The sequence below is a fragment of the Glycine soja genome, chromosome 12, assembly GCF_004193775.1.
Source record: "Glycine soja cultivar W05 chromosome 12, ASM419377v2, whole genome shotgun sequence".
In the NCBI taxonomy this organism is placed as follows: Eukaryota; Viridiplantae; Streptophyta; class Magnoliopsida; order Fabales; family Fabaceae; genus Glycine; species Glycine soja.
Genome location: NC_041013.1, coordinates 15,672,985 through 15,686,031, shown reverse-complemented (window position 1 = coordinate 15,686,031; position 13,047 = coordinate 15,672,985). Strand labels below are relative to the sequence as shown.

The 13,047-nt window shown below is 26.9% G+C and overlaps 1 pseudogene; it reads left to right on the top strand.

Moving 5' to 3' along the window:
* Window positions 1-753: 753 nt before the first annotated feature.
* LOC114378596 lies at window positions 754-2,312 on the top strand (annotated as a pseudogene).
* The last annotated feature ends 10,735 nt before the right edge of the window (window positions 2,313-13,047 follow it).

The window sequence follows — 13,047 nt, the reverse complement described above, 5'->3', positions numbered from 1 at the left end:
TGTTTTAAATTACTACGGATATTTTTTTTATTATACACCGTCTGTATTCTTCTTTTTCTTAATAAATTTTAGAGTTTATTATCCTTTTAATTTTTAAACTTTTTAAAATTTCTGTTTAGTACCTGAATTTATTTTAAGTTTACCCTAAATTTTATTTCCATGGTCATACGACCACGAAAGCTATATATCTTTCTGTAAACTTTTCTGAAGTATCGAAATATGCAAAGCCTTTTACGTTAGTGACAGAAATGGAAACTTTGGCTTCTGTACATCTCAATCATACGGTTAAATTCATTCCTGAAAAAAGTTGATAAAATTTACCAAAGAGGATTAGATCATAAAGGAGAGAAGAATGAAGAGTAAAAGTCATAGAAGAAGGAGGCGTAGAAAAAATGCTTGCACAGTGTTACTCTATCACGTATTGGTGAAGGATCAAATATCAATATTGCCGCCACAATAAAAAAGCTTCACATTGATGGAACAGTTTAGACTTTAGACATATCATTGTGTGATAAGCTAGTTTAGCCCTATGTCACAAGACATGAATATTCTTGAAAACACTGAAGCAAAGCACAAAACCACATACCAAGTTATGAGAAAGATTCTAAAAGAGCTCATGGTCCAGATAATAAAAGTGAACTTGTGCTTTGCACCAGAATCAAAGTAAACCCAAACAGAAGGTGAGAATAATCAAAAGTTGCAATAGCTTCCTTGCCACAGTTCCATGCAACTTACATCTACATAAACCCTGATGATGGATCAATGTCAATCACCCCTCTAGCTTCAACATTTCAAGCATTTGATTTGCAAATTGCAAATCCCTCCACCTTTTCAAAATCTTTTGTGATCTTTTCCAATGGCCACCTTCATCTTAAGGTCTAACAAAGCAGTGCATGCCTTTGGTTGGCTTTGTCTGCTACTGATGGTTCATAAGGGTGCTTCCTATGATTTTGTTGTTGGTGGCCAAAAGGGTTGGAGTGTTCCAAATGACCCCAGTTTCAATCCCTTCAATCAATGGGCAGAAAAAAGCCGTTTTCAAATTGGAGACTCCCTTGGTGAGTTCTGATATATTCAATCTTTCATTCTTATGATCATAGTTTGAAACGTTTTCATATAGATCTAAATTGACATATATCGAATTGGGTTAATGGAAATTATTCTTATATTCTTTTGAACAAGTTAACCTTTTCTTTTTAATTTATCATGGCTATGTTATGATATCAAATAATGGTTATAACATCCAAATTAAGAAAAAGGCCTTTCTTCTATTTTCCTGTTACATATAAAAAAAGAAAAAAAAAAAAAACTTCCTTTTCCTTTCTCCTAATTTGGTTTTCTAATGGTCAAAAGTTTTGGATACATATTCAAGCATAAAGTAATGCGACTTGGAGCTTTGTTGGCGCAGTTGCTAGCTCTACATGTTTTCAAACTTTAATTATATATATATATATATATGTATGTATGTATATATAATTACAAATTATTCACATAATTTGAAATACAGTAAAAAATTTAATATATAATATGAATGTTACCTTCACAAATTTATACATATTAGTATTATCTCCACAACTTAAAATTTTTGGATAAATGAGTGCTTCTCTTTTTCTCACAAAAATATCACATTCAATCATACCCTAAGGGTTAAACTTTTACATATGTTTATTGCAGTGTTCAACTACCAATCTGGCCAAGACTCAGTGCTCTATGTAAAGAGTGAAGACTATGCCAGCTGCAACATTGATTCACCTTATGCAAAATACTCTGATGGCCACACAGTCTACAAGCTAAACCAATCAGGCCCTCACTTCTTCATAAGTGGCAACAAAGACAACTGCAACAAGAATGAGAAGTTGACAGTGATTGTGCTAGCTGACAGGAACAAAAACACCAACCAAACAACCACTGCTTCTCCACCATCACCACAAACATCATCATCTCCTTCAGCAGCACCTACTGGCCAAGATCAGGGTCAGTCTCCAACTTCAGACACAAACCAAACACCAAGCCCTGTCAGTGAGCCACCCCCTCCCAATGCTGCTGCTTCAGCCTTTGTCTCCCTTGCTGGCTCTGTTGGAGCATTCATGGCCTCAGTGCTAGTTTTATCTCTCTAAGTATGCATGCATAAGTGGTTGAGTATTGATTTCATTTTTTTTTTCATACAATTTTTTTTCTTTAATTATCTTTTTTCTGTTCTTTGTTTCCTATACTGAGTTTGGAACTATATATTGGACTGTCTTCGGTTCAAAAGTGGGATGATGTTTGATATTTGTTTGTGAAGATTGAATAATAAGCTGACAATAATTTACCCTTTTGTGTGCTTCTTTCTTACTCCATGATGTAAAAATGTTGTTCATAATGAAATGAAATAAAACTAATTTTTTATTTGATTCACTGAAATGCAGGAAAATGTTAATTTCGTGAACAATATGAAATTTCTTACAAAAATTAATGTATTTTAAACCTCTCTATTTATTTACTTTTATCAATTTATCTCATTGTTAACGTTTTATTAATCTTAGTTTTTAGGGACCTGACGGGTATTTTATAATTTCTTTGGCTCTAGTCCAGAAAATTATTAAAAATATAAACTAAAATTTCTTCATTATTCTGATTAGGATCTCCAAATTCTTATCCAGATCCTTAAAACAAATATATATATATATATATATATATATATATATATGTATATTACAAATGAGTAAACATATAATTTTAGTTTTCTTATTTTATATGATTTTTCATCCTAAAAGGAAAATACTTTTCCACTAATAATTTTAAGGCTAAAATAATAATTTTAACTTTCATGCTCTTTTTAAGAATAAAAGTATAATTGTAAAATTATTTTTTATATTTAATTATGACAATTTTTTATTTAAAATGTGATATATATATATATATATATATATATATATATAATTGAAATAAATAAACATGATATATAATAATTTATATATATGTATTTTAAATTTCCGGTATAATTAAATAGATAATAATTTTATATCAAAAATTAAAATAAAATCTTAATGCTTGATTGTAAAATAAAATATAATTTACAAAAAAAATATATTATGATCGTTTGATTGAGTCAAAATATCTCAAAATATATTAGAATCAATAAAACAATAGATTATTAAAAATATATAGTATTAAAAAAATAAAAAAGAAATACGTAAAATTTATACATACACTTGTTGCATATAACTAAATTTATAACATTTAATTTAATTGTAAAAGTCATACAAATTTTACTCACACATTTAATACTAATTGGTTGCCAAATTATATATATGTTGTTAATAAATATAATTGAACAGAATAAAATATATTAATTATGTAAAAAAATAATTCATTATTTTTTATTACCCGTTAAAAAAGTTTAATTGATTATATTAATTTTTTTTAAGGAATTGATTATGTTAATTGATTAATCTAATATAATAAGTCTAATGTAAAAAAATATAAATAACATTAATTTTGTGCATAAATAAAAATCAATTAAATTTATTTTTAATGTCAATCTGTAAATATAAATAACACTAATTAGTGGAATATATTAACTGACAATAAATCGGAATTTGGAAAATTTTAAAATATATATTTTCTTCTATTTAAACTGGCCTTCATCAAAAGCAAGATTTTTTTCTTTGAATTATAAAAGTTGCCCAGTTGTCTATACACTGAATTGTTATTTGTAAATGGATCATCTGAAATATATTTTTTTTCGAGAAAGACAAAAAGAATTTGAAGAATTTGATTAATGAATAAGTTATCATTTCTTTCATATTATTTTTGTTCTAAATTTCATTCTCATTATAAACTTCTAACACATGTATTTTCTTTTATTTGCGTGTTAGTGTTATATTTTGTGTTACTAATTTATTTCATGATCTTATTTTTTATGTATCAATTTGATTTTCCATGTTTATAGGTCTTTCTTACAAAGTTTGTGGATAATTTTGTTTCTTTAGATGGAAAGCGTATATATCTTCGTCTTGAAGGGGGCGGACCTATGCTTACAAACATGTGAGGCCTAAGAGAAAACACTATGAGCTATATATTTGGGTCAAGGGTGATATAAGTTTGTGAATGATAAAAAAATCGGTTAATGAAAATGTCCTCAAGTATGATCTTTATGTCAAGAACATTAGAAAGAATTAAATTTCTTGGAATTTTGAAAGATCTAAAGATGAATTGGAAACAATTCAATTTTTGAATCCAAAATTCTTATTGTATACTATATAATTTGAAAACTACCTTAATATTGATGAATGATTCTTAGCATGTACGTGAATTAATATTGCAATACCCGTGACTTTCAACTTTTACCCGAAATTAAAAGAACCTAACCCTCACGTTTATGAATTTTGAAAGCTTTCGCACCCACATTCACATCGTTGTCGCACTCACTTCACCACCCACGCCGCCGTCACACAAGGCCCCTGTCACGCTTGCATCATTGTTGTGTCAGGGCCTCCATCACGACGTCACACCTAGGTTGCCGTTGAATTTGACTTCTCTATCTGTCATTTTTTATGTTGTCCTTCTCCTCCATTAAAATAACAAGGCATAATAGTTATATAGTTATGTTAATATTTAGTAATGACATTTAATTTTAAAAATTATGAAAATTATATGATTTTAATGCGTACCACAAGGACAGTATGATAAAGAACAATAGAGAAATCAAATTAGTTGTCATCAAGCATCCATATTATCGCGCCGTCCTCTCACCCACATCATCACACCACCGCCGTTGAGCCCACACCGTTATCGCTCACGCCGCCACACACTTGCTCTCATGCCCTTATTTTTAATTATATGTCAAGCTCTCTACTTTGCCTTTTATATGATAATCGATGAAGGTTCTCAACCCTATATCTCATTTGGGTCTTGCGGACCTGTAATTGTGCTTAGTGGTATAGGAATAACATCTTGGTTTTGTTATTTATTAAACCTAAATACTCTGAACAAAGTTAAGAATATATAATAATATTAGTAATTTTTTATAAGAGGTACTCAGCCTCTATATAACATAGCTGGGAAGGACAGCATGATAGAACCAGGTGGTGGATCTGTAATTAGCAAACAAAATTCTCATTTCTCAGGCAAAGATAAAACCGAACCCTCCAATTCCTCTGAATTAAGGAACAAACCAACACAAGGATGGCTAGCAAGAACTCCCTTGTTGAAGAAATTGAGAGTAGCCAGGGAGACTTAACTCAGCCTTCTGCAATCCCTCGTAGGACAATTCCCACTGCACAAGTTAATCCACATAGGCTTAACTTAACCCATCCATCAAAACATGTTCCACAGTTTCGGTGTCTCATCCCACACAAAGAGCACATAAAGCTCGTTTGAGATTGGTCTCCAGCCCGTTATGCATAATCAGGTTTGTTTGTTTTTTTACCTGGAGTTCTAATGGGAAATTGTCCTCTAATATTCTCATAGATAACGCGCATCAGAGAGTCCTTTTTTTTTTTATCATATTCCATTCTTAGTTTAAGGTATTTATGTAATTTCAATATTTTTTTCACTCTCTACATAATCTGGTCATCACATCGATGAGAACGATGGCCGATGATATCCGAGGAGATTAGGCACCGTCGGCTTTTTAAAGTAAACTCGTTTTCGTCGTCCTTCCCTATCTAGAGCTGGAAAATAAAAGGAAAAAACTTAGTTCTTTTCTATCAAAAAATGTAATATATATATATATATATATATATATATATATATATATATATATATATATATATATATATTTCATTCATTTCATATAAAAGAAAAATACTTTTTTCATTTATTTTTTCATTCATTCATTTCACTGGTAAAATTCATCAAATAAACCTCCGAATCCGAACCTAACCTGGTTCGTGTGTAAGACACACATGTCGCGTAAACGAAGCTAACTATTACTCCCAGATTAGACAAGAAACAATTAAAATATAAAACCAGTGAAGTTGAGACATGACTCTTTGATTCCCATTACTCATTTCCATCGTTTCACCTTCTGAATCTGTTTCTCTGCTTTACTAATTTGTCCCAAATCAGAACCACATTGAGCTTCTGCACAACTAGACCAGAGATTCAACGCAGAAACCGGTATCTTTACTAACTCTGTAACTCTGTGTTCTTTCTTCATTAAATTATAGTTTGCCAAACCTTTATTTTTTAATTTGAAAGTATAGAAAGTAGGGGTGGGTATACAGGTCAAGTCAATGGATCAGTCCCCAGGTCCCTGGTACGCACGGGGCTATGGAACAACTTTTTTTAAAATTTCATAGTTATATTAGGGTGTGTTTTGTTTACATTTTCATTTTTTGAATTTTTTTTTTCATTTTTAAAAGATTAAAATTCTGAAAATATGTTTGGTTTGACTTCTTGTTTTTCGTTTTCAGAAAATAAAAATACTGAAAATTTATAATATATTGACTTCTTGTCTTTTTTATTTTTAGATTTGTTTAAAATTACATTTCTTACCATCACATTTTCATTTTACCCAAAATAAGGTTTTTGTTTTCAACTGAAAACACTGAAAACGAAATTGTATTGTTTTCATCCTCTGGCTATTTCCTGTTTTCATTTTCACTGAAAATGTTTTCACAAATTCAACCAAACACATTTTCATAACCATTTTCTATTTTCAGTGAAAATGAAAACAGAAAACAGTCAAACCAAACACTCCCTAAGATTTTAGGTCTGCTCTGCATCATTCGCGGGCTATGTGGGTTTGACTCGCAAACCCGCAACCACTAGTTAAGTCCAATCCAAACCCAATTAATTTTATAAGCTCAGTCCATACTTTCTTTGCATTTATGTTGAAAATTTATTTGGTTGTGTTAAAACTTTTGTAATTAAGTATTTGTTAGAGATTTATTAAGACTTTTAACATATATATATATATATATATATATATATATATATATATATATATATATATATATAATTGAGTGTAATTGACTATTTTTTAAGAGAAAAAAATATATTTATTTTAAAATTGCATTTTAAAAAAACAAATAGGCATACAGACCAATCCGTTTGGTTTGCAGGGTTTGTGGGGCGGGGATGAACCAATATTTTAAGTTATGTAAGAGTGTGTGGCGGGTTGACCCGGTCTACTGTCAATGCAGGAAAGACCTTGCACGGGACTAGCCAACCCACTTACTCGCCCCTAATAGAAAGTTAAATTTTTAAAATTTTATATATTCGATTTATATTGCACTAATCCATAATTATATATATATTTTTCACACGGGCGATTATATTATATTAGGATAAATTTATTGAGATGATTAATTTTTTTATAATCATTAATTTTTTTATGTTAAGAGACTTTTAGATATTTACATTTAAACTTAATGTATACAACTTTTATATAAATGATATTTAATTTTTTTATATCAAAATATCCTATATTTTTTAATTTAAAATATAAAATTATATTCTTTAAGACTATTATATGTTCTATTTATATTGTGCTAATCCATATTTATATTTATTTGTCGCACGGGTATTCCTACTCGGACGAATCTATTAGAGTGATTTTTATTTAATCATTGCTTTTTATGTTGAGAGACTCTTAGATGTTTACCAGTAATCTTAATCTTAATGTATACAACTTTTATATGAATGATTTTTATATATTTCTTTTTAGAGGAAGAATCAACTTACTCCAAGAATGACTTTTTTAGAGTTATTCTCTATTCTCACATTCATTTTCTTGGATTTTAATTATTAAGATTAAAATATAAAATATTATGTTTCTACGCTAATTCATGTTATATCCATGTATCACACGAGTTACCATATTAGGACATTAGGATGATTTTTTTTATAATCATTGGTTATTTGATGTTAAAAGACTCTATAAACTATATTATTTTTTTAAAATTATATATTTTTATAATCATTAATTCATTATATATTCTATTTGTTAATTTTATTGAATTGTGTTAATTCCAAAAAAAATTATTTTTTAAACTATTCTTCATTGGAACTTGATATCAAACATAAAAATAAAATAAAAAATTCTTTGGCTTTATTAAATAAAGGACTTTTTGAAGATAGTTTCATTGAACAAGATAAAATTAGTTAACTTTTGTTTATATCTAAGACCAAACAAGTAATTTTTGTTGCTTATAAAAGAAAGTAGAGGGAGTAATATTTTTTTTTATAAAAATAATAGTTGTAAGAATAACTATGAGATAAATATATTTAAATACACTCTTTTATCAACCCAAAATTTTAAATGTACTCATAACTTTATAGCATATATATATATATATATGAGGTTTACTTTAATTATGACTAAAAAAATCAAGTAAAAATCATCATACTCTTTACCAGACTCTTTCTCAGACATCTATATTCAATTTTATAATTAAATAAAATATTTTAAATCTAAATAAAAACATCTAAAATCTTTTATTTATCCCGTTCATGGCATAAGTCAAAAAACTAGTTAAATAAATAAAAAATGATCAACAAAAATGATGAGAGTGTTACAAATAACATTTGACTAGAAAATTATCATTTTTTTATATATAGAAAATCTTCGGGTTTTTTATATAGAAAAAACAATAACTTAAAAATTACAAAATCAACTATTATGTAAAATAGAGTTGATCAAATAGACTCTTCGATTGTTCAACTAATGCTATATTTACACTTAGTGTTCTAATGCACATCCTTCAATTTATTGTAATTATCATATATTTTTTTAAAAATATTGTAATTAATATATACAATTTCTTACAGTTGTAATAAAAATATATTTAAAACATTTCTTTGTAAGAAAATTATAATTTTTTTAATGAATTATTAACAATGACGTATATTATATATTGGTTTTTCTTTAACATTAATTTCTTTATGGATAAGTTTTAAAATTAAACAAAACAAGTATAGTAACCATATATTGTCCAGGTACTTTATGAAATATAAATATTTAAATATAATAAATATATTTTTTCATGTTAAAGAAAATAAAGTTATAATATCAAATATACATTTGAATACTTTTACTTTTGGAAATTTAATTTAACTGTATTTCTTTCAATATTTTTATATATGTAACTTTTAAGATTTAGATTATATATATATATAATGTTTAAAAGTTTTTGGACAAGTGCTACTTCTTTTCATTCAATTCTACTTTTCTTGTAAGGGTATAATAAATATTTTGTTCAATGTATGTCTCATTATTAAGATAGTAAAAAAAAAAACTAGTGCCAGCTGGCTTTAACATTTTTATAGCATTATTATATGAATAACAACTTTTGACTAGATAATCATCAGTTTTTTATATATAGAAAATCATTACTTTTTTTATAGAAAAAATCATCCATCAGTTAAAGGTTACAAAATCAACAATTAGAAATTATGTAGCATAGAGTTTATCAAATATTAATATTGAGTATTCAAGAAATGTTATAGATGTGTAATTACTGTTCTAACTTCTAACGTGCATCCTTCAATTTACTGTAATTAACCAATGAAATTTATGAAAATATTATAATTAATAGATAAAATTTATTACAATTGTAATAAAAATATATTATCTTTTCTAAGTTTTTTTCTTTATTTAAAAGTAATGTATTGCTATAGATGTGTAATAGAAGGTATTTATTGAATCCAGAGAAACAATACACTATTGTTTAAGTCTAGACCTAACGAGCATCACAACGAAACAAGGCATGACGATTGGTTTAGTCAAGATGGCTTTTTTTTAGTTGCCATTTCGTACTTTAATGGTTGGTAAATTTTCTTACAATATCTTAATGTCTGAGAATATGAAAACAAATGTATAATTCTAGAAAATTGTACTAATATTACTGAATTTTTATATATTTTTGCAGGGCTTTGTATTGTGAGGATACCAAGAAATACAAGTCATGGACAATGTCAGCAAAATGACGAATGCAACTTGATTTTATCCATTTTCAATTAGTTTTCTAACGTCCATCCTTAAATTTATTGTAATTAAAAGATAAAATCTATTAAAATATTGTAATTAATAGATAAAATTTATATCAACTGTAATAAAAATATTTTTTAAAAATATTATATATTTACTTTTAAAATTATAAAAATTATTTTTTAAAACTGTAAATTTTTTTAAATTAAATTAAAATATTTAATATTTAATTTCACGTATTCATTTTTATTGTAAAATTTTATTTTAATATAAAATAATAAAGTATTATAATAAAAATTTGTTCTTATTTAATTATAATTTTAAAAAAAATTACATAAACCAATGTATAGATTATTTAAACAAATTGTTTTATATAATTTATACAAATTATGTAAATTTAATATAATATTTAAATAATCTAAAAATTTAAATTTATTAATTTTTATAATTAAATAAAAATTTATTATTTATATATAAATACATTTACATAATTTTTCTAAATTACATAAAATAATTTATATAAATAATTTACATATTAAAATAATTTACCTAATTTGTATAATTTACATATTAACTGATGTAATTATATTTATTTATATAAATAGAGTAAAAATAATTTGTATACTAATTTATGAAAATTAATTATAAATTGGTAAAATTAAAACAAAAATTTGTAAACTATTAAAAAATTAAAAAATATAAAATGGTATAAAATAAAATTTTAAAAAATTTATATATTAATTTTTTAAAATTTTATAATTTTTTATAATTTGAAAAAAATTAATAATTCTTGACTTATGATACATACAAAATAGAATTAACTAAACAAAATAAAATAAGTGTCTTAATGATTTATTATCTTATCTTTAAATAAAAGGTCATGGAGTCAATTTCTATAAAAATTCTTTTGTATTTTTTACTTCATTTAACTTTTTATCACATAAGCATCATATCAATAATCTACATAAATACCACGTCATCATCTATACATCACATCAAAGTCAACATTTGATTTTTGATGGTCAATTAACGAAATGATCAAAATTATTTATTATAAAAAAATAAGGAGACTAAATGTATTGATTTAGAAATAAAGGAACCAAAATCATGGATTTGAAATTATAGGGGATCAAAATTGCAATTTAGCATTTATATTATGGTAAGATGAGTTCATTATTGTTGAAGTGAATAATGTTTTATGAGGTGAGTGTGTTATTGTTGATAATAAAATATGATGTTGTGGTTGAATCTTTGAAATTGGAACCTATCTAAAAGCATTTAAATGAGTCGATTATGTTTTTGAAAGGATTGAGAATTGGCTACTGGGTGAAGGTGAGATCCATTGGACGACAGATCTCCAATCCACTAAGAGACCCAAGGATCTCGCTTAGTGGATATCTTCCCAAGTACCCACTCCCATGTTTTAGACTTCGATGACTTTTCGAATGGTGGAAATGTTTCATAATCATTGAAGTTGACTCATTTAAATGTATAAGAGATGGCTATTTTCGTTGGTGAAACTTGAATCTTTGAGACAAATCATAGGTGAGATGATGGGTACAGAGGTGTTGTATCTCAAACTTGAAGTGAATCTAAGTATCATATGCATGATGTGGTGTTTTGTTGTTGCGTATGAATAGGCACATAAATTGGGGGATGCTTTGTGGACCGTCAACCTAATGTTGAATGAATTGTAGGGCTAACACCGAAGTAGTCTATAGAATTATGATGTTGATTACTTGATTTTAGTTCATGATGGTTGTACATGAAATGTACTTTTTGTGAGTTGATTGTTGCTATTAATTGATTCGTAAAAGTTATGTTTAAATATGCAATATTTTATCAAGCTTTAAATTATTGTAATTATATTTGTTTATTGTAAGTTTACCCTTGTATTGTGTCGCATGTGGTTATATCTGTAATGATCTAGAACTTTATGTTAATGGAAGTAGATAATCTAGAGGTGGACCTTTTCTTTAGAGGCATATGAATGGACATGCTCAGACATAAAAATGTGATTCTTGCCTCTTCTTTGTTAGTTTTATGTAAAGAAATGACCAATGTAAGTGTTTAAGAGTTATCTTTTGAGTCGTATGGATATGTATATATGTTGAGATGACTACGTGCCTTATGCGTAGAGTTATTTAAATGTTTTAATGTTTCAAGATGTTGATGTGTCACAAGGCACAGTTTAATTCAGTTCATCATTTTATATGTGGTGTTTTATCTTAATGTCGTGAACTTTAGATTTTAGTTTTTTTGAAAAGAAAAAAAGTTCGTAAGTATTTTTATAAATAAATTAATTAAATATTATGCTTCTCTAGTTATCGAGTTACCATATGGCAACAGGTCGTTACATAAACGAATATCCTTTGGTGTTTGTGAGTAACTATGAACAAACCTTCTAAAAGTATTCTTTTTTTTTCTTTAACTTCTAAGGTTACTAACACTAATTTTAAACATTGTAGTATTGGATTTCTGACTTTTCGTTCAGAATCTTCATCTTTCAAAATTAGTTGCCCATAACGTTAAGAATCATAAAAGTAAAAAAAAAAAAAAAACTTTAAATTTATTTAATTAAACTAAACTAAACTAGAACACAAATAATATCTCAAAAAAAACAGCAAACTTTATTTTTCTAAAATAACACGCAACTCTCAATTTCATTTTACTTAAAAAAACTCCTATTATAAGTGGTTACAAGGATATTTTTATTGAAGAAAATAAAAGAAGCTAGCAGTAGCACATCAACACTAGTTAATCAATTTTCGTCCCAAATAACACTGCAAATAGCGAATGACTTAGGCAAACCGTCCTTTGATCCTAAGTCTTTTTTAAGAGTCATGCTAATCATTAATCATTACTACACCCAATTTTACATTCAAATTTATTCATCATCTTCCTACTCAATACTACCATTTTCCCCCTCTCTACCCTTAAATAAATTAATAGATATTCCTCAACCATAAAAGAAACAAGAATTTAGTGAAGGCAAAATATCGGATGCATTATATAAAAACTTCGTACCCCATTGCCCAGAGGCTCTTCGCTATGCGAAGGTATGGGGGAGGGATGTTGTACGCAGCCTTACCCTTGCATATGCAAAGAGGCTATTTCCGGATTCGAACCCA